The sequence below is a fragment of the Lutzomyia longipalpis genome, chromosome 3, assembly GCF_024334085.1.
Source record: "Lutzomyia longipalpis isolate SR_M1_2022 chromosome 3, ASM2433408v1".
NCBI lineage: Eukaryota > Metazoa > Arthropoda > Insecta > Diptera > Psychodidae > Lutzomyia > Lutzomyia longipalpis.
In genome coordinates this window covers 5023076-5042529 of record NC_074709.1, presented here as the reverse complement: position 1 = coordinate 5042529, position 19454 = coordinate 5023076, and the positions used below count along the sequence as shown (strand labels likewise).

Sequence of the window (19454 nt, the reverse complement as noted above, 5' to 3'; positions counted from 1 at the left end):
TGTATACAGTGCACTTGAACTGTAAAGTACATTTGATTTTCAAAACTTTACACGTTGTTTTGAAACTTTATTAGAAATTCTGCACGAATTAAAATGGAAATTTTCGGAACAGAATTTAATTTTTCATCAACTTCATTTTATTACGAAAATATTGCGAAAATTCTGAGAGAGGTGGTCTTAAAGAAAATTTTTTTTTTTAACTTTTTTCATTAGTTCATCTATTTTCTTTGATGTTCTAATTAACCCTTGGAGAATGGAAGATTCTAACCTCAAAACTTTAACCTTTATTTTCTCTCAAAAGAAAATGTTTTTCCAAGTTTTCTTTCGACGAGCTTGAAGTAATTAAACTTCCCTATACACAGATGTAAAATTAACCACGAAATGTTAAACAGATTTTAATTCTGTGGCGATTAAAAAAGTCGATTTAGTCACTTTGGCCAGCATAATCCTCCAAGGGTTAAAGGAGTTTATGCGTTTCTGTATGACGGTGAATCTCTCATTCAAAATATTGAAAAGAAATCCCCAATAAAACTTTTTATTTTCCAAAGAAAACTCATCGTGAAAGCCAGCATAGTTTTACCCAAAAAATACAAATAATGACGTCATTAATATATTTTTCTCTTTTTTAATGAAGAAAGTAATCACGCCTATTCTTAACCGATGATATGCGATAATGTAATTTTATTATTTATTCATTAAAAGAAAAGAAAGATACAAAAGTGACGTCATTGTTTGCATTTTTTGGGCAAAAAGTGCTTTTGCAAAAGCTCAAGATAATTTCCCCAAAAAAATCAAGAAGAAGCATCTTATAGTTTTCCGGCGATGTTTCGCTTCAGTTAAAATGTTTGAAAACCACCTTGAAAATAAGTATTAATTCTATTTATAAAACGTAAGCGCTTGATTGCGCATCCAAAGGTCGCCGGTTCGAATACAGAACCCGGCAACGCGCCCCATCCGCCAACGTGCAATTAGATCACGTTGACCGGTTGGATCAGGAGATTGATACACTCCTATCCGTAAAATGGCCCACACGTGGTAGTATCTAGCAAGGCCGCCCACTACTTCTCCGCAAGGAGAACAACAACATCATATAGGGTGGCCGGCCCTGTTCCTATATGGGACGTAGCGCCAAAATATTTATTTATTTATTTTTATAAAACGTAAATGCTAATTAGAAGCAATGGTGTGAAACTTTCCTCCCATTTCACATTAACTACAATACTTAATAACCAGTTTTAAATCATCAATGAAATCACCTCATTGCCCCGATATTATGTCCATTTTAAGGCAGATTACTTTTTCGTTGGCGGTGTCTGTGCGTGCATATTTCGATGGGACACAAGATTTGAAATTCAATGGCGGGGAAGAGAGTTTTGTGCGTGGGTTGTGGCAAGTGTCTCTCTTTTTCTCTATTATTTAATCCACAAATCCTTGGCAAAATTATTTTATTTGCGTCCACAGTGGAACGTATAAGGTGAAGGAAGGGAAAAAGGCGATTGTCTCATGAAGCAAAATCCCAATAAGACGCTCCCTCCTTATTTGCTCTCTTTGTTGCGATTGCGACTCATGGAATCACAAACCTATCGCCTCCGTGGTGCGCGATGGAGAAGAAGTAAGAAGTCAAGATGAAGAAAAAAATAAATGGAAAACAATTTACGATGGTGGTGGTTTACCTTGGGACTTTTGCATTTTGTCGTGGCCATTTTTTAACAGGTAATATTTTTCCCACTTTGAATATTTTGTGTGGGGCACATCGCGCGCGCGGGTATGTAATTGTGAGAAAATTGTATTTTATTTCTAAAAGAGGTTTCTCTTGGGATGTTGCGAAAGCCATATGGCTTGAAAGATTCTCAATAACATGTTTGAGGTAAATGTGGGGAGGGAGGTGAAAAACGCATCACCCAAATTCAATTAGCACCAACTTGAGTAAACATCTCCAGATTTTCGTGCTTTTGCAAAAAGCTCCTGTTGCTACAAAAAACATCGTCGCACTCTGTGGAGATTTTTGATGGTGATAGCTTTTATAAAGAGAGAGAGATGTCTGAACACTTACATCACACTCCGTATTGCGATGATGGAGACACAAATTGCACCTTATTCACTGAATTCCAATGGAAGGCAACCCGTTGACATTCAACTCCAATAACTATGTGTGCTTCACTTCCAAATCCCTCACTGTTTCTTCATCACAAACGCCACAAGATGATTTTTCTTTCACGTTCTTGGCAAATAAGTTACTTTTTTGTGTGATTATTATTTAAAATTCAAAAGAACGCGTGCACAGAGAATTAAATAAAAAATCTCTCTAGAGACACAAGAAGTCACGTTGATCACTTCTTGTCTCACGATCAATTTTCTTGCAACACTTTTGTGTGATCACTCGAGAGCAGCGCACAAGTTGAGTTCTCGCGGTCTTACCTGACTGAGATCGACTGAGTGGCAGCTTTTCGCTGATTTACCTGCGAGCCGTGCCTTCTCACCTGGCTGCCCGTGGATCAACACTTGCCACCATGTGCCTGTGTGTTAGTTAACCAGTGGCGGCGGAATAAAAGAGAAAGTTAATGCACGATGAACTCCACATGAATCAAGCACACATACAACAGAAAGAAGCCTATAGCTCCATAACAAACATACCTGAATTTTGTGGTTTTGGCGCTTTTTTCCCTCACCTTCGCCGTCTGAGTAATCTTATGCGATTTTTTTCTTCACCTCCAAATATTACCTATACTCGTGTAATTCCAAATTCCACCTCTGTGTGGCTTTTGATTAATTCATGTTAGTGGTTTTCATCTGCATACCTTTTTTTTGCCGCGAGATGCTCAGCTAAAGCAACTAGAGTGTTCTTTCTCTTTGAAATGTTCTAAAATTCTTGATAAAACCTTTGACTTATTAACAATATCTTATTTAAGGAAATATTTTTGAATATGTGTGGTTTTGCAGAGAATAAAAAATTAATTGAAGAAAATACCAAAGAGTTTTCTTATTTTCCAGAGGATCAGCTGGGAAAAGACGAAACAAAGATTTTACTTAAAAATCCGAATTATGACGTCAAGTATTTGTCTCTGTTAATTCAAGAAACATTCGCCTTAATGTTTTGTGGGTGAGAATGAAGTATATTTTTAAAATTAAATGATGAAACATTAGCTTGAATGTTTTATGAATTCAAATAGATTAAAAAAAATGCAATTGTGACGTCATTGTTTGCATTTTTAGACTTAAGTTTGCTGGGTTTTGTCCAGCTGTTTTTGCTGGAAAATTAGAAGACTCCTTGGCGTTTTCTTTTTATTTATTTTTGTTTTTAAATTCGAAAAGTTTACGTGTAACATCAACGTTTATTTTATAAGTTATCAGTGCTAATCTTAAAAGAATTTTTTTTTTTCAAGAACTACTTCCTCATATTTTCTTGTTTCTATTTTTAATTATTATGTGTACGTCAACACAAAATTAATCCATTTGTGAATGATTTATAAATCACAGCAACATGTAGAGCTAAGTTACCTACTAATTCATATACATTTTCCTATATATGCGCTGCTACATTTACAGAGAACTCTGGATTCTTCGCCTCCGGATTGACCTTGTGCCCCATCTTGGCTACAATGTGTTTCATTTAGCGTAAGTGAACGTAATATTTCACCTCTCCCCATACCTTTTTCGAAATGCGTCACACGCGCTCTTGGGTGTACCTGAAAAACTCAAGCTGTGTGTATGTCGGAAAATTGATGTGCCTCCCGCATTGTTTTCTCACAAACGAACATATTTCCAATATTGAAACTAAAAGATATGCGGGATGCTGAGGGGGAGTGGGGGATGTGTGTCTTATGTGTTGTTGCATAAAAAGAACATGTCAACTATCATAATGCACGATGGAATATTTTATTCGTTTATGTAGAAGAAAATGGAAGTGATTTCAATGAATTGACACCTATTCACTGTGAGTCAATACTTGCTATTATTTATTAATAGCTCAAGAGAGCTCCCATTCAACCTTTTTCATTCATTCAATTTCGCAAGACGTTTTTTTTTTGTTCAAGTCTCTTGCTCAACATTAAATGGCAACAAAAGAGGCTTTTCCGTACGCTTCGGCGTCTTTCTCTGCTGTTATGCAAATTTTTCGTTAAATGTATACACACACATCTTGTTTGGTGATCAAACCGAACATCATCTATACGTGAAAATGTACCATCCTTTTCTTGGGCACATTCCAAACACCAACGCTCATTGGTTATGGTGTTTATTTAACGATGAAGACCATCACCAAATTCAATGGAGTTCTTGTGTCATATTTTACTCTATTTTCTCGTTTTTTTGAAAATGTTATTTGTTTAATATGTGATCATTCTGTGTAAACTCAAATGTTTTGTGTTGAAAAAAAAAAGCGTTTATTGTTCCACTAAATGGTAGCATATTGTATTTGAATTTTAAAATTTAACTGATATGCTTAGAAAGTTATGCAAATATTTGTACCATATTCTCTTTTCAATTGATAAATGCTTTGAATGTTTTTAAATAAAAATAAATTTGAATAATATCTTTGACCTGATGAAAGAGGTAATTATCATCGAAAAGTCATTCAGAAAAATAGATAAAATTGAAGAGATTCAATTCAAATCAACAATATTTGACATAAAACTTATTTTTTTAACAAAAACCTTTAAGAAAACAGTGTGTTCCATTCTCAATACCCAAATATATTGTAAGAAATTACAAGCAAAAGAAGCACAATAGGCTACATGGATAGAGATCTCCCACCTGAAATTAAAGAAATGAAGTGCAATTAAGCTCTATATGGTGTCAATTGCTTTTCTGACGTTCCTAAAAAAATGTATTACAGTGAGAATATTCATGTTAAATATCAAAGAGCATCAAATATCTAATTCATCATCATTACATGATCAAAAAAGTCGATGCTCGTTGACTGGTATTTTAATAATTTACTTCTTCTCAATCACATTTCACTTTGCATCATCGACAGTTATTAATTTGCCTCCATAGTGAAGTTATTCAAAAAAAAAAGAAGAGATGCGATTGAGAAGAAATAGCATAACAAACATATATATGTAGGCAATGATGGAAAGAAAAATGGATGATGATTTAACTGAAACTCTTTCACTTCTTCACACTTGTGCTGTATATTTGTTTTCATTGTCGATCATTGACATTTCACGAATGGCATAAAGAGTGATAGTTTTAGCGCGTTTTTCTGTGTTTTTTTTTCTGTGAAAATGAATGGAGTCGAGGTGTTTGTTGCACGATGCATGAATGAATTAGCTGGAAGTGTGGTGATGTTTTCATATCAAAGCCATGTGTTGTAAATGACTGATAGACGAGCTAGAAAAAAATCCTTTTTTGTCTCTCGGAGAAATTAAAAGAAAAATTGATTTTAACGTTAGATACAAACTAGACAGGTTTGGAATTATTCGTGTAGGTATGTTTTAAAGATAGTTCTCAGTGGTGTAATCAGGAGAGGTTTTTGGAGTGTCTAAACATTCTAAAAAAAATGAATGAAGATGAAAAACGAAATATGTATATCCAAGTTTAAAATTATATTTAAAAATGTTGGCAAAAATAGAAAAAAATACAAACGTTAGAAAATAAAACGTCAAACTATGGAAATGACAACAAAAATAAAACGTTGAAATAAATGTATAAAAATTTAGGAAGAAAACGCAATTTTCCAAAAGTAAACGAAAAACGTTAGAAAAAAACGTCAAACATTAGAATAAAAATGTCAAAGAAGTAAGTAAACGTCAAAAATCAGATTAAGGAAACGTCAAATGCTAGAAGCTACGTTAAATGATAATGATTATATGCCAAATTATTGAGAAAAGAAATGTCAAACGTTAGGATTGCCCGAAAAACGGCAAAATCTACAAATTCGTATGCAATATCCGTTAATTTGTTATATGTGTAATATTTCTAAAATTATAAATGCAAATTACAAATCTCTTTGTAATTTGTTCTTTTTTATTCCAAAAATATCTCCTTTTATAGATTTCTGTCTACGTCTTTGATATTTACAAAATTCCGAAACATGAATTTGATTTTTAGATGTCTAAAATATAACCATTTTGAGCTCTTTGACCCCAAAAATAAAGAATTCATTGTCTCATCTCCACCCACAAACAGAGACGCCAAACATCAATGAAAGTGGTCACTTTTCCCCCCAAGTCTTTCTTTGGAATATTTAGCGTTTCTTCCACTCTCTCTCGGTGGATCATAATAAATTGCAACTGTGTCGCTTGACGTCAATTTTAATGCCTTTTCCCCGGAATGGGGTTCTTGTGGGTACAGGGCAAAGCAACAAAGTGGAGCACTTTATCAACTCCAAAAGAACGCTAAAAGCTGTAGCACGTGTAGCATTTTTTTTTCCTCTCCCATCCAATCTATGTGACTTTGAGGGTGCGAGGGGGGTGTTTTTTCTCCTTTCATGAAGCATTTTCCAAGACATATTTTAGTGTATAAATTCATGTCAAAAAATTCAGCTGATATATTTTCATTTAGATCAATAGATTTGATCTCTCTATATGGGGCAAATTGTCCCTTATGTTGTATAATATATATATGGGACAATCCTTAAGAATATAGATGAAATTGCTAAAAGAGAAGAAAATGTCGAAGGGAAAATACAATCTATTTGATTCATGGTGTGTGTGTAGGAGAGGAGGGGAAGATGAAGTGGGAGTAAAAAGGACTTCCGGTAGAAAACGATGGTAATTTATTTCTGGACACTCTATCGAACCACATGGTAAATTTGAGTCTTCCGGTGACATCGAACCCAGAAGATTCTTCATTTTCTCCTTCACAATCTCTCTTTCCCATACAGCAAGGAAAAGCTTTATATAAATCCCATAGAGAGATTTTCTTAATTTTCTCCTGGACAATGATGTTGTGGAATTGCTTTCATATCCATCGCGTTGCGTATATGTGAGAAATTGTGTATAAGAGAGTAATTTATGGATTTTTTATTGTGGCGGAAATACACATACACACATAATAACAGAACAAACCCATTTCCTCTCTCTCTATATTCCATCGGCATATTTTCTCCTACTCCTCTTCCCCCGTCCCCATCATCCCAAATATCAATCTTCCTCCCAAAGGGGATGAGATTTTTTTCTCTCACACAAGAGAATGGAATTGTTTGAATTTTGGACAAAAATCGACACTCATATATGGGAGAGAAAAGAAAATTTGTGGCGCGCAATTTCACGGTGTTGGAGGAAAAAAAGAGCTTTCGCAGCACTAAAAAGGATTTTCCCATCTTCGCGCAGTATGGAAAACTTTGGGAGATTGCGAATGGAAATTTTCCATCCCGAATGGTGCGAAAAGTCTCCTAAATTGCATTTTTTTTCCTCTGACACTGTGCGATCAAGAGCTTTTGTGTGAAGCCTCGAAGAAAATTCTATATAATATATGTAGTATAGCCTTAGAAAGTATTTAAATTTGAATATAAAATTTAATTTTATTCCTTCATGGGTGGGAAAAATAAGTCATCTATGAGTTTCAGAAAAGAAATTAATTATTTTTTCAACAATCACTCATCACACTTTATTGGTTTCCCATTGGTATTGTCATCTATATTATTTGTTGGGTTTCCCTCCACCATCTCAAATATGTTTACTATCAAAAACGGAAAAGAAAAGAAACGACGCGCCGTGAAGCATCGTATTTTCCATTCATTCATTTTCTCATGGGGAGGAGCTGAAATGAAAGCGACACTGATGAATTCAATTTGAATTTTGTCATCAATTTAATTTTCCCCCGGAACCCACCCACTCAATGGCGAGGCTTATAATTTCAAATCATCGCGGATTTTATAGCATCCCTCGTGAGAATCTCCGTCATTTCCTCCCCGTGTATAGGGAGAGGGGGTGTTGTGTAATGTGTGGGTAAAATGCATTTAAGTGCTTCACCTTCTAGAATTTACATCCATATACATATACCATACATATCATGGTGTTTTATTAGATTCTCTCGCAGTGAATGCAAACAGGCTGGATGGAGAATTATTATGTTGAGCTATATCAGTTCAGTGCTTTGACATAAAATTTAAGTACCGTCTCATGGGGTTGCAATGACGATTTTTGATTTTTCCTCAATTTCTTTTTATCAGTGTGGGATAAGTCTATTTTGTGTGGAAACTTGGAAAATCACATTAGTGTAGCCTGGAAAGGTTATTAGGGGTAGTCTACTCACAAAAAGGTTTTATTTTAAGCAGAAAAAAATTCCAGGCTAAAAATCATAAAGTTTGAAAAAAGGGTACTAATTATACGTTAGAAATCTTTTAGTGAGGTTAGAAAGAAAATGTCAAACATTAGAATAAAGTCAACGCTCCCGAACTGGGATGAATACACTCGAACGAAAAAATAAATTGCGGACAAAATTTTAGCTGCCGACCAACCTCTAAATAAATATTTGATGTGTGTTAAGAATAAACATCAAACGTTTAAATAAACGTCAAAAGTCAGACGAAACGCCAAAAAAATCAACGTCAAGGTACGTCAGAGTAAACCTCAAACTTCTAATTTGAATGCAACAATCTTCAATATTGTTCACTTCTAAGTTGTTCTTTGAAAAGAACCATGAAAAAAATCTTTGAAACCCTGAAAGATTTATAGTTATATCCCAGGAAAATCAAAGTCTAAAGAGTCGAAAACTTTGGCATAATTATTTAAAAGAACCAAGAAATAAATTTTTAAATCTACCCTAAAACATTTTTTTGTCATAATCATTACAGCATCAAAACTAAGCTCTGTGTGAAATTTAAAATAGAAAAGTAAAAGAAAGATCAAAATATCCCCATGTGACGGTATCCAGGATTGAAAATCGTATGCAAATTTTGGGCTTTCAATTCCAAATTTAATCTCCAGAGCTTCTGGATGGAAGTTGTGTGTGTGTGTATCGGGGGAGATTTGTTGAACTTTTCCGCACCCATATGAACATATTTTCCATATATCTTACATGTGTAGAAAGTTTCCGTTTCCCCTAAACTATATATACATATCAAATCTGCAGTTGGAATTAAAGTGAGCATATTTAAATCTCTTAGTGTTTAAGTTGAATCCTTATCCGTTAAATCAACATCTTTGCTGTTTTTTTTTCGCTTAAATTACTTACTTTTCATTTTGATCAAAAAATGTAAATCAAAATTTATTCCACATATGAGGAAAAGAAAAGCTTATTTTACCTGAAAAATTCTTTTAATAATGCATTATCCAAAAAAAATCTGGTTAGGGTGTGTGAAAGGAATATAAGCAAGAAAAAATGGAATAAAGAGCGTCATATTTGTATAAATTTTAATTTATAAACACCACGGAATTTCCGTTATATACACGAATTTATAATTCAGCTGTTGCCATCCTCAAACCTTTTGTTGGAAAAGTTCTTCAGTAGGTGGGTGTTGCGTTTCCCCTTGAAAAAATATATTATACATTTTCCCAACCCTAATCATTTTGTTAATAATACATACAATACCTATACAATACATACACACTTTTTGCCATGAAGTGTGTGTGTGTTGGAAGCGAAAAGGGAAAAACTGCCCTAAAAAAAAGCTCTCAGGGTCTGTGCTTTTTTTTTTTACTTAACTCTGTATGGGTGGGAGTATGGTGCAAGTTTTAGGGTGGAGGGGTGTTGCCTTCAATGCTGGGGTACACTTTGTGTGTTTATTTGTTAAAATTAATGGTTGTATTTTATGCTTTTTTCCGCGGTCCATTGTTGTAAAATGGGGCTTTTGTATGTGGCAATGTGAAAGAGATTAAAATGCTACGCGCATAAAGCACCCATCGAGCTGGAATTTTATTCAGACAACCAACATATATAGCTAGAAAATTGTCCAATTATTGTACTTTGTAGGCCAAGCCTGAAAAAAAAAGAGATTGGGATTGTGAAGTGACTTTGAAGAGAGATATCGGAGAGAGTACCTATATGCTTGTTTTTGTTGCTATTCTCTCCCATCATTTGAAACAATATTGCGAGAGGGAGAATGTTCTCCACCCACACTTTGACCATGAGAGTGAAAATTTGGAGAACAATTAAGTATATTGGAGCTGCAGTGTTTTCGTATAACGAATGTTTTTCACAGGCAATTGTGAGGTGGAAAAAAATTGCCTGTCAAGGAACGATCCTTCACCTTATCCTTCACGGGGGCGGCCAAAGAGGAAAAATCATTCTTCATTCATTAAGTGTCTGCGCGAAAACAATCATAAAGTCTTAGGGAAATTTGGGTCTTTGTGAAAAAAGAGAAAAGAAGGACTACGAAGGAGGTTGTGAAAGGAAAATCTTGATGAAATTCTTTAGAAGGGATGAAGGTATTGTTTCTCACAGTAAATGGATGGCAAAGGGTTGTCATGAATTCTTCTTTTTTTTCACTCACTCTCTCACTCTATGTAGTAACTACCCTTAGCCAATAACAACGAGAAAAAAAAAACACTCCATCACATCATAAATTGGAAGCTCATGTTCCAAGGAGATGAGAGAGAGAGAGAAAAAAAACGAGAAGAAAATACCCATCAATTTCTATTGAATTTCCATCATTGTGAGGACTTTCAAAAGGCTTCAGATGGGGAGAGATCATCGCCAATTTGGCGAGAATATTTTGATGGGATATACAAAATTTAAAACATTATACAAAATCCATAAACTCCAAGAACAATACCAGATTGTTGATGATATGTGCCGCCATACTGTGTGTCAGTATTTCACGGTGAATGAAAACTCATAGGGGATGTTATAATTATTATATTAAAAAAGTATCACAACAATGTGCTCTCACGTTGCATCATCCCGTTTCGATATGTTTTTCGCTCATGTTTGTTTCTCTATGAAAGTGTTGCAGTTAATTAATGAAAATTTTCCACTAATGAACAAGTTTTCATGATAAAATTGCATATTGCAAATTTGCGATGCGAAAAGGCTCTCAATGGATGCGATAGCGCATAAAAAAGTTACTTTTCCAACATAACTTTATAATTATCCCAGCGATGTGATATAAATTTCCGTTTGCTTGCATTTTAATTAATTTGAAATGTACAAAATGTATCACAGATGTTAATTTCTGCAGTCTCCACTGGAATCCTTACATTGAAGGGAACATTTATATACATAACTCACTGCAAATTTATATAGAAATTCCATAAGGGATATTTAATTAAAAATTAATGATGATTCTTTTTGAATTTACACAACACGGGGTGAAATTAACTGTTCAGACAAACTTAAGATACCTTAAGAAAGACTTAAGTTTTCTGATGATTCTTAAAGTTTTCTTAAGAATGTTTTAAGTTTTTATAAGATTTCTTAAGATTATTTAAGAAAAAACTTAAGATTTTCTAAGAAACATTTAAGATTTTTAAGTTTTCTTAAGCGAAACTTACAATATCTTCAGTCAGGCTGAATCGGGCTAAAGGAACATTTTTCTATGATTTTTTTCTGATCGCTTTCTGACATTGGAATTCGTAAAAATCATCAAAAATATGCATTGTGTTCGACTTACTTAAGAAATCTTAAATTTTCCTTAAAAAAACTTAAGAATCTTAAAATTTTCCTGAGAAATTTTAAGTTTTTCCTTAAAGAAAACTTAAAGATTCTTCAGAAAACTTTAAGAAACTTAAGAAAACTTAAAGAATCTTAAAGACTCCAAAAACTTTCTCATTTCCCAATAAAAAAAATCAAACAATTCCTTAAAATTTCCTCTAAAATCAATAAAATTGTTCAAATAAAATATTAAATATTAAATTTTTCATCTAACTGAATGAAAATGTCTTAATTTCCCAACTCAGATTTATGGTGTGTACAAAATGTGAAACATCACTCTTTACTTTTTCCTTTGGCTGGAAAAATTTCCACCAATATATTCGACTCTATGCACGATCAATTGTAATAGAATTCGGGGGGGTTTGAGAAAATGCTTCAATCACTCTTGCAGACGAATGGGATGGATGTTTTCTGCAGCATTGGGTTCTTCATGATGGTGAACTTTTCCTCTACACACTATATGGATTTTTTTTTCCTGAAAAATTTACCCTCTGCAGGAATATTTCAGTTAACATTGGAGGTTCGTCCTGGCATTCATTTCAATCAATTGTGTTGACTTCAGCCAAAGCATTTTGAACTTCGTGATTTGCAATGTGGTGGGGATTGTGAAAGTGATGAGTTGATAAGTTAGAACACTGGGATGCTGCAGGATATGTACCATAATATGTGTGTGTGGTAAAAGGGAGTTGTTCTAAACTCCAAGGGGAGAATTATCATCCCATCCTATTCATTTTGTCATATATCACGTCAACATTCACTCGAAAATGCTGAAAGTTTCTCACAGGGATTTTGTACGCAAAATGTGGAAGTTTGAAATTGAAAATGGAACATTCGCATTTATTGAAATTAATATAATTTTCGAAACATTTTTAATTCATCCAATTCGAAAGGAGAAAACAACAAATAAAAAGCTCTAGCAGCGTGTTTGATGGAGACGCCTGGTACCGCAGACATGTTATTATTGAAACTTCTTACATGCTGACTTTTCATCACTTTATTTTTGTTCTTTGGATTTTTTCCCCGCCACAGTTTTGATTCAAAATCCAAACTGACATCCATGTCTGATGGATTAACTCCTTTCATGCTTGCCACGGCGCGCTCTTCTCCCACCACCACCACCCAAAGGAGGTGCTTTTTTATGTGAAAAGAAGCCCCATTATGGTTTACCCAGAGTTCGTGGAGGGATGGAATGATAACATTGTACTGAATGCGTGGAATGTGTCACGACATGAGGCGAGAATTCAGTATGCTCGAAGGCAGAAAAAAAAATTCTGAAAGATGTCTCGAAGTGAATGAAAGCGATAAATGGGGAATAAAATCACTCGACAATGGCATGAGATACGAGAGATATGTAGATTTGTGTTTTGTATATGAAACATACATGGATTTTTTCCCCGAGAGAGTGAGAGAGTGAGAGGGGAGTAAAGGCAAACTGTGGGGTATGTGTGTGCCCAAAATTGGCAATGAATTCCAATTAGCATAAAAGACAACATGGCATTATGCAAATTGAGTGATAATATGAACTCTAACGCTTCTCCATATATTAATTCAATGGGTGGGATGTTTTTCACTCATTTCATACAATTTTCCATCAACTCAAAAGATTTTCCTCGTCATTTCCTCACATACATATTGAGACATTACCAGTGAAAACCACGTACTTTCCCATGAGGGATCAAACCCCAAACTGTTTGCCAAGGAAATTATTTTACACTCAATCGGATCTTGAGATTCCTCCATGAGTGGGTGGATATTTTCTTTAAGTAGTGTTAGTTTGTGGGGGAGTGTGTATTGTAAGGAAATTAAATTCGATTTGCTTCTAATGGGATTTACTGGATTTAAATAAATTGATTGAGGTGTTAAATAAATGAAAATTATACTGGCTAATTTGACACAAGTTTCACAAGATTTTGACACAAGTTCTTCTTTGACATTTATCCCCTTTTAAATTCAAATTAAACTTCAAGTATTTTATGCTAATACTTCTTAAACAATTTTTTTTCGTCAAAATTGAAAAGTTTACTTACAAAATATAAATAATTATATGATTGTTTGTGACTTTTCGGTGTGAAATGCGAACTCCTAATATGTATATGGTTATACATTGAATTTCTCAAGAATTCCATCTGTTCTTCCTTTTTAGCCCGTATACCCAAATCCCGGAGGAAGGGAAGTCTTGGAAATTCCCACGGATATCTCTTAAAAGAGGGAAAGTTCATGTGGAAAGACATGCACCTCCGTTAAGAGACGGCTGTCTCGGCAAGATCTCTGAGTATGTGTGTGCGATGTCGGGGCGGGAGAGGGCGTCGGAAGGAAGATGGGAGAGGATGGCGAAAAATGTGGCGAGAAGAAAGGTGAGTGGGTGATAACGAAAAATGTGTGCAAAGAAAATGCTATGAAAAATCGATTGGAATGAAAGACGCGTGCGCTCTTTTACCTGTTCCACAACCTGCTGCTCCCGCAAAATATATAATACACCAGGATCTCTGCTAGAAGTGGGTGGGATGACATACTCTCCGCGTGATTCCCTTTGGGGTCAGATGCACCGACGAGAGAGATGGTGGCATCCTTACCCACAAGAATCACCTCCCCCCCCACAACATGCCCTCTCCTCATCCATTTCTGTCCATTCATCTTCCTCAATGGTGCGGAAGTTGCGGGTTGTGAATGTAAAATGATCTTTTGGAAAATTATCCCTTGTTCCCCGTCCTTGAGCGGAAAATGCTGAGGCGGTGATTAGACAAAGTATCATTTGAGAGAGGAAGTCTTACCACATATACGGGTTGCTACTTATTGTGGTTTTAGCTTCGTCTTGCTGTCTATCCTTTCATTGAGGGAATTTTTTTTCAAAGAAATCTTTACAGCTTTTCCTGCTTTTTGTTGCCTCAAATGATCAGCATAAAAAAAACGTTTTTAAATTCCTTTCTAATTATTAGTTTGTAATAAATTATTTTCACATGAATACATTTTACATTTAATGAAGATTTAAAACTGATTAGCTTTCCAATTGAAATATAATTGTGGGATCATTGCTGATTAAATTAAAATTGTATCCCTCCAAATTTTAGTTCAAAATTTATATAAATTGTTCCACCTCTACATTCAATTTCACACAAAATGAATTGCATACCGTGTGTATTAATTGAAAGTGGGTGAAATGAGTAATACATGCATCGTCAGGTCCACTGTAAAATGAAACTACAGGAAAAATAAAACCTACACAAATTTATTTTTCGTGGAAAATTTTATGTGAATTTTTTGTCTCTGGATTCGCTAAAAGTGATTGAGGCAGCCGCATGGGGTAAAAGGGAAAAATTATATTCCCTCTGAGAGGGGGATGATGTGAAAAAAAAATTGTGGGTGAGAAAATGACCTACCCCGCATAGCAATCTAGAGAGAAATCAGGGTTCCAAAGAGCAATTTTGCTGCTGACAGACTGTCTGAGGGGGTGGGGGTGTGAGTGGAAGAAAATTGTGTTAAATGGGGATGGTTTGTGAATGCCAAAAGGGTTGACTGTGACGATGGATTATTTTGGGGTGGTGGCAGTGAGTGGATGGGAGGATAAATTCTCAATTCGATGTGACTCGAATAAACATTCATGCCTCTCTGTCCATTAATCTCAAAAGAAAAGTGCAATATTGTGAATTTTCTTCGTATAAAGAGGAAAATTCGAAGAAACATTTTCTCGTTCTGAATGCAATAGCAAAGATTTTTTATACAGAAATTCACAGCTAAAAAATGTTTCTAAATTGTGGAGCTTTTTTTTGCATTTTATTAGAGAGCTTTAAAATGCCATGTATATGAAAATTTATTTGCAATATATTTCCTGTTTTGGAATGAAATAGAACATAATTGAGAATAGGTAGGGGAGACCGGGGTAAAAATAGTCAATTTGCATAAATCCTTATCTGCAAGATTCCCCAAGGGCAAGAAAATTTCCTCGATATGTCATTCTTATAGGAAATTTCCTGGCCTACAACTTTGTCTCAGACCACTTTTCTCTATCTCCACGGGAAATATGAGTTTTCGAGCTTTTCCAAAACCCTTCCGCTTCTGACTTTTTTTAAACGCGGCGGGTAAATATAGTCACCAGTAGGTTAAATAAAGTCGGTCGAATTTTCCGACATTTCTAATGATTTTCCACCTGAGAGATTGATAGTAGTTGATAGCTAAACTTCTCACCTTTTGATCCGCGACAAGGAATTTCACTTTTATACGCACTAAAACAGAGAATTTTGCAATTTTCTCAAACACGCCATTTTGCAACAAATGAATAGAAAATATGCCAAAAATTTCGATCTCCCATATGATTTACATGGGATGACTAGATCTACCCCAAGGGGTATGTTTTGATTCAAAAAATTGTAGAGAAAAATCATTAAAAGTTATTGAAGAATACACCTTGGCAACGTTTTCTGTAGTAACCCAGCTAGTGAGAAAAATTATCAGATTGGAAAATTGCTGAAGGAAAACTTCGGAAAACGCGTTTTTCTCAATACGCAAAAGTTTGGGAAATGGGCCAAAAATCTATTTTCATTTTTAACTCCTAAAGTACTGATCGGATAACCTCCAAATTACTGTCAAAAATTATAGGTTGGTAAGGCTTTGCACCCTAATTTTTTCCGATTTTTCCGATTTATATTTTGGGAGAAACTGGCATTTGAAAATTCCAAAATGACTATTTTTACCCCGGTCTCCCCTATAGGTATTTAGGTGGATTAGATTTTTTCCCAAATAGACAGATTTTATCGAAACAGACAGAAGGGAACTATGTATTCACCATCATTTAGTTTTCCTCACTAAACCAATCCATGGCTTATCCCATCAATCACATATCAACTGCAAATTCAATCATCGCATTTTTTTTTCTCTGAAACATCAAACAAAACAAGAGAGAAATGTAGTCCAAATGGGCGTGGAGTTTGCTTTTTTTATGTACACCCACCTATGTAATTTGTAAACATTTTACGTCCTCACAGTTTTATTTCATTCGAGGATTTTCCTCAAATAAACTTGCAATCTTTTTCACATGCAGATAGGTAGAATATTTTTTTCAAACCAGGTATGTCCATGATAAAATGGCCCATGTGAAGCTTTTGGGGATTTTTATTCCTTTTCATCATCATATGGGGATAAATTGAATGAGTGAAATGACCAAGCGCGAGATAGAGAGTCTGGAAAATGTTCTAAATTTAATCGGATTTGAGGGATTCACGTGGACATGTGAAAATTCAATGCAAATGAAATGAAGTTTTTATTTTTGCAAGACTAAATTGTCATATTGATTTAAAGTCTGCATGAGATGGTTCTAGTTAATGGTGGATAAAAAAAATACTGTATGAACCGTACGAGGAATGGTGTTCTTGTAATTTAATTTAATCCCCCACGGGGGGTATATAAAGTTTTTTTTTATGGGTGTCGTACCATTAGCAACTATTTGTATGCCATCATATAACGAGATAGACTCCTGTTGTTTGCTGTTCATATTAATTTTTGAAATTTCACAACCTATATGTCGGGAAATTCCTCGCGTGGATGAGGAAAATTGTCTACGAGGGGGTAAAACACAAAAAATAGTAATGTTGATAAAATTTCCTGTATGTGTTGGGATTCCATATAAAAAAGAAATTTTCATATTGCCTTCCTGCCCCGTCTTCACATGGAATCACGCACCATCGAAAGTTATCGTTTGTGTCGCTTTTTTTTTCCTATTTAATTTCTCTCATACCTCCACCACATCCTCCACCTGCGCGCGGGTCGGTGTCTCGATGTCAATCCACCCCTATCATCAATTTGTTTGCTTCCCTCCCCCGGCGGTACACAGTAAAATAGACACAGAGCTGGAAGAGAAATCAATTCATTAGGTCACTCTGAGGTGGTTCATAGTGCGCAATTTCCGCTTTTCGCATAGCCATGGGAATTTCCACCGCGGAGGGCTAATGCGCGGTGGATGGGGGGTTGGGTGGGTTTGGCAAAAGAATGCGAAAGAGACAGAAAATTTATACAGGCAAATATCACGCATTTCAGTCTCATTTTCCATCCATTGACAAAAGGGGGAGAGAATAATCGTTAGCTATCGATGTGACACGATTCCTTGCACGCCATCGACTTCCTGCGGGCCATACCATCCCACACAAGACAAAGCAACTTGTGTAATTCCTCTACACAGCATGTACCCACCACCGTGCATTGCAATAATGAAGAGGAAGGGGGTATATTTATCCGTAATAAAAGTGCCTGTAGCTCCTTTCAGTTCCAAGGGGTATAAAACCCCTAATTCAATTTCATTCGTATCGCTTGTGAACACGAATTGTGAGTAATACAAGTGGCAATTTAATTGTGTTTTATTTCCCATTTTTTTTTGTTTGAATTTCAAGCTTTGGATTCTTTCATTTTATTTTAAAGGAGGTTATGCCTTTTAGGGCTGACATAATCTGGATTAAAGATCTCGAGAAATACATAATTTTCCTTTTATATATCTACTTTAAATCCTTGCCTACAAGAAAGTATTTGGAGATTTTTATTCTAATGCAATTTTACATAAGGTTTAATTGGAAGTAATATTGGAACGTATTTTGCGACCAAGAAATCCTTGAAATTTCAAAGATTTCTTGGTCGCAGGTTTCTATAGGTTTTTAGGTTGCTAAAATTTGAATAATTTAAATTAAGTATTCCGATTAAAGTGATTCTAAATAGAATTTAGAGCTATCCTGTTTTAAGTCTGGTTTAAAATTTACACAGCATTATACCGAAGATCTAAACTCCCTGAAATTCACATGATTTTTTTTATTTTTAGGCAAATATTTTTATATACTTTGTTCTAAATTATGAAAGTGTTTAAAATTCTCTTATTAGACGTTAATCTGCTTTGAAAATAACGATGTTTTCTAAAAAATATATTGAAAGTCTTCGATGCATATATGAGGCCAAAAACACGAATATCTCTTCACTCTAATTGATTTATTAAATAAAAACTTTAAAAAATAAAATGTTTCTCGTTTGGATCTACGTATGACCCAATGTACGCGAAAGTGTAAAATTCATTCTAACTTTATCTTAACTTTATCTTTGAGTCTCTGAGGCAAGTTTAAAATTTAAAAGTTTCATTCCGTACTAGGTTAGTTAGTGTGCAAGTTATTTGCTTCTCAAAACCCCTTAACTTTTAAATGATTTTTATTAAATTCCATTAAATGCTGGACATTTTATTAAAATGTTCTGAATAATAAAAGCGACATAGAAGTAAAAGTTCTCTCATCAAATGTTACTTCCTGAAAAAGCGGACAATGTAACATTGTAGATAGGTGTGTTGTAAGGATGCAGCGAATCAGTAAAATGGAATCATCTTCAATTACAACGCACAACAACAATTTGTTTTGCATCCTGTGAATTTCACCTCATATCGCTGATTTTATAACTACAGTAGATTTTCCGCTTTGTTATTCCAACAAGTTTAGATGAAATTTTACGACTCTGGATGTTTTTGTGGGTGGTACAATACTTTTATTTGTATACGTGAGTATGGAAATTGTGTGTTGTCACACACTCCTAGGATAAGCTTTTTGAGGGAGGAAAACCCCTGTATCTCTCTCGCATTTTCTCTCTCTCTCCGGCGTGTGAGACTCTCTCTCTGGCTGGAAGTCCCATCTTTTCCGAAAAGAGCTTTCGATGGAGCTACAGGGTGTTTTGTGTGGTAGTTAGATAAAACGCAGCCGTCATTTCAGTCAGTTGGTGGTGAGCTTCGGACGGCAACAGACGCTCAATGCGAGTGAAAAATATTCTGTTATCGCGTTTTATGTTTTTCCATATTATCAGTGAAAAATATATAAAAATAAAATAGAAAAAGAGGGTTTGAAGGAAAAACCAAAAAGCAGCACAGCTGATTCGTTGTTGCAACATTCGTGCGCTTTGGTAGTGCA

The 19454-nt window shown here is 34.9% G+C and overlaps 4 protein-coding genes across 5 annotated transcripts in view; 1 reads left to right on the top strand and 3 right to left on the bottom strand.

The window, feature by feature from the left end:
* LOC129791618 (uncharacterized) overlaps window positions 1-2436 on the bottom strand; it is a 32784-nt gene extending 30348 nt beyond the window's left edge. The window contains exon 1 of the mRNA XM_055829856.1: window positions 2054-2436. The gene's annotated coding sequence lies outside the window, so the exon portion shown is untranslated. The remainder of the gene's footprint in view (window positions 1-2053) is intronic.
* LOC129791558 (trifunctional purine biosynthetic protein adenosine-3) overlaps window positions 1-19454 on the bottom strand; it is a 1078967-nt gene that overhangs the window by 710049 nt on the left and 349464 nt on the right. The gene's annotated exons all lie outside the window — the stretch shown is intronic.
* The window catches only part of LOC129791559 (potassium/sodium hyperpolarization-activated cyclic nucleotide-gated channel 3), a 1048222-nt gene that overhangs the window by 820408 nt on the left and 208360 nt on the right, over window positions 1-19454 (bottom strand). The window lies entirely within an intron of this gene.
* Window positions 13705-19454, top strand: part of LOC129791562 (BAI1-associated protein 3) — a 61761-nt gene continuing 56011 nt past the window's right edge. Inside the window, exon 1 of one of the 2 annotated variants that reach the window (XM_055829762.1) lies at window positions 13705-13892. The gene's annotated coding sequence lies outside the window, so the exon portion shown is untranslated. Of the gene's footprint in view, window positions 13893-19282; window positions 19447-19454 lie in introns of those variants that run through there. The other variant, XM_055829763.1, reaches the window with a different exon arrangement.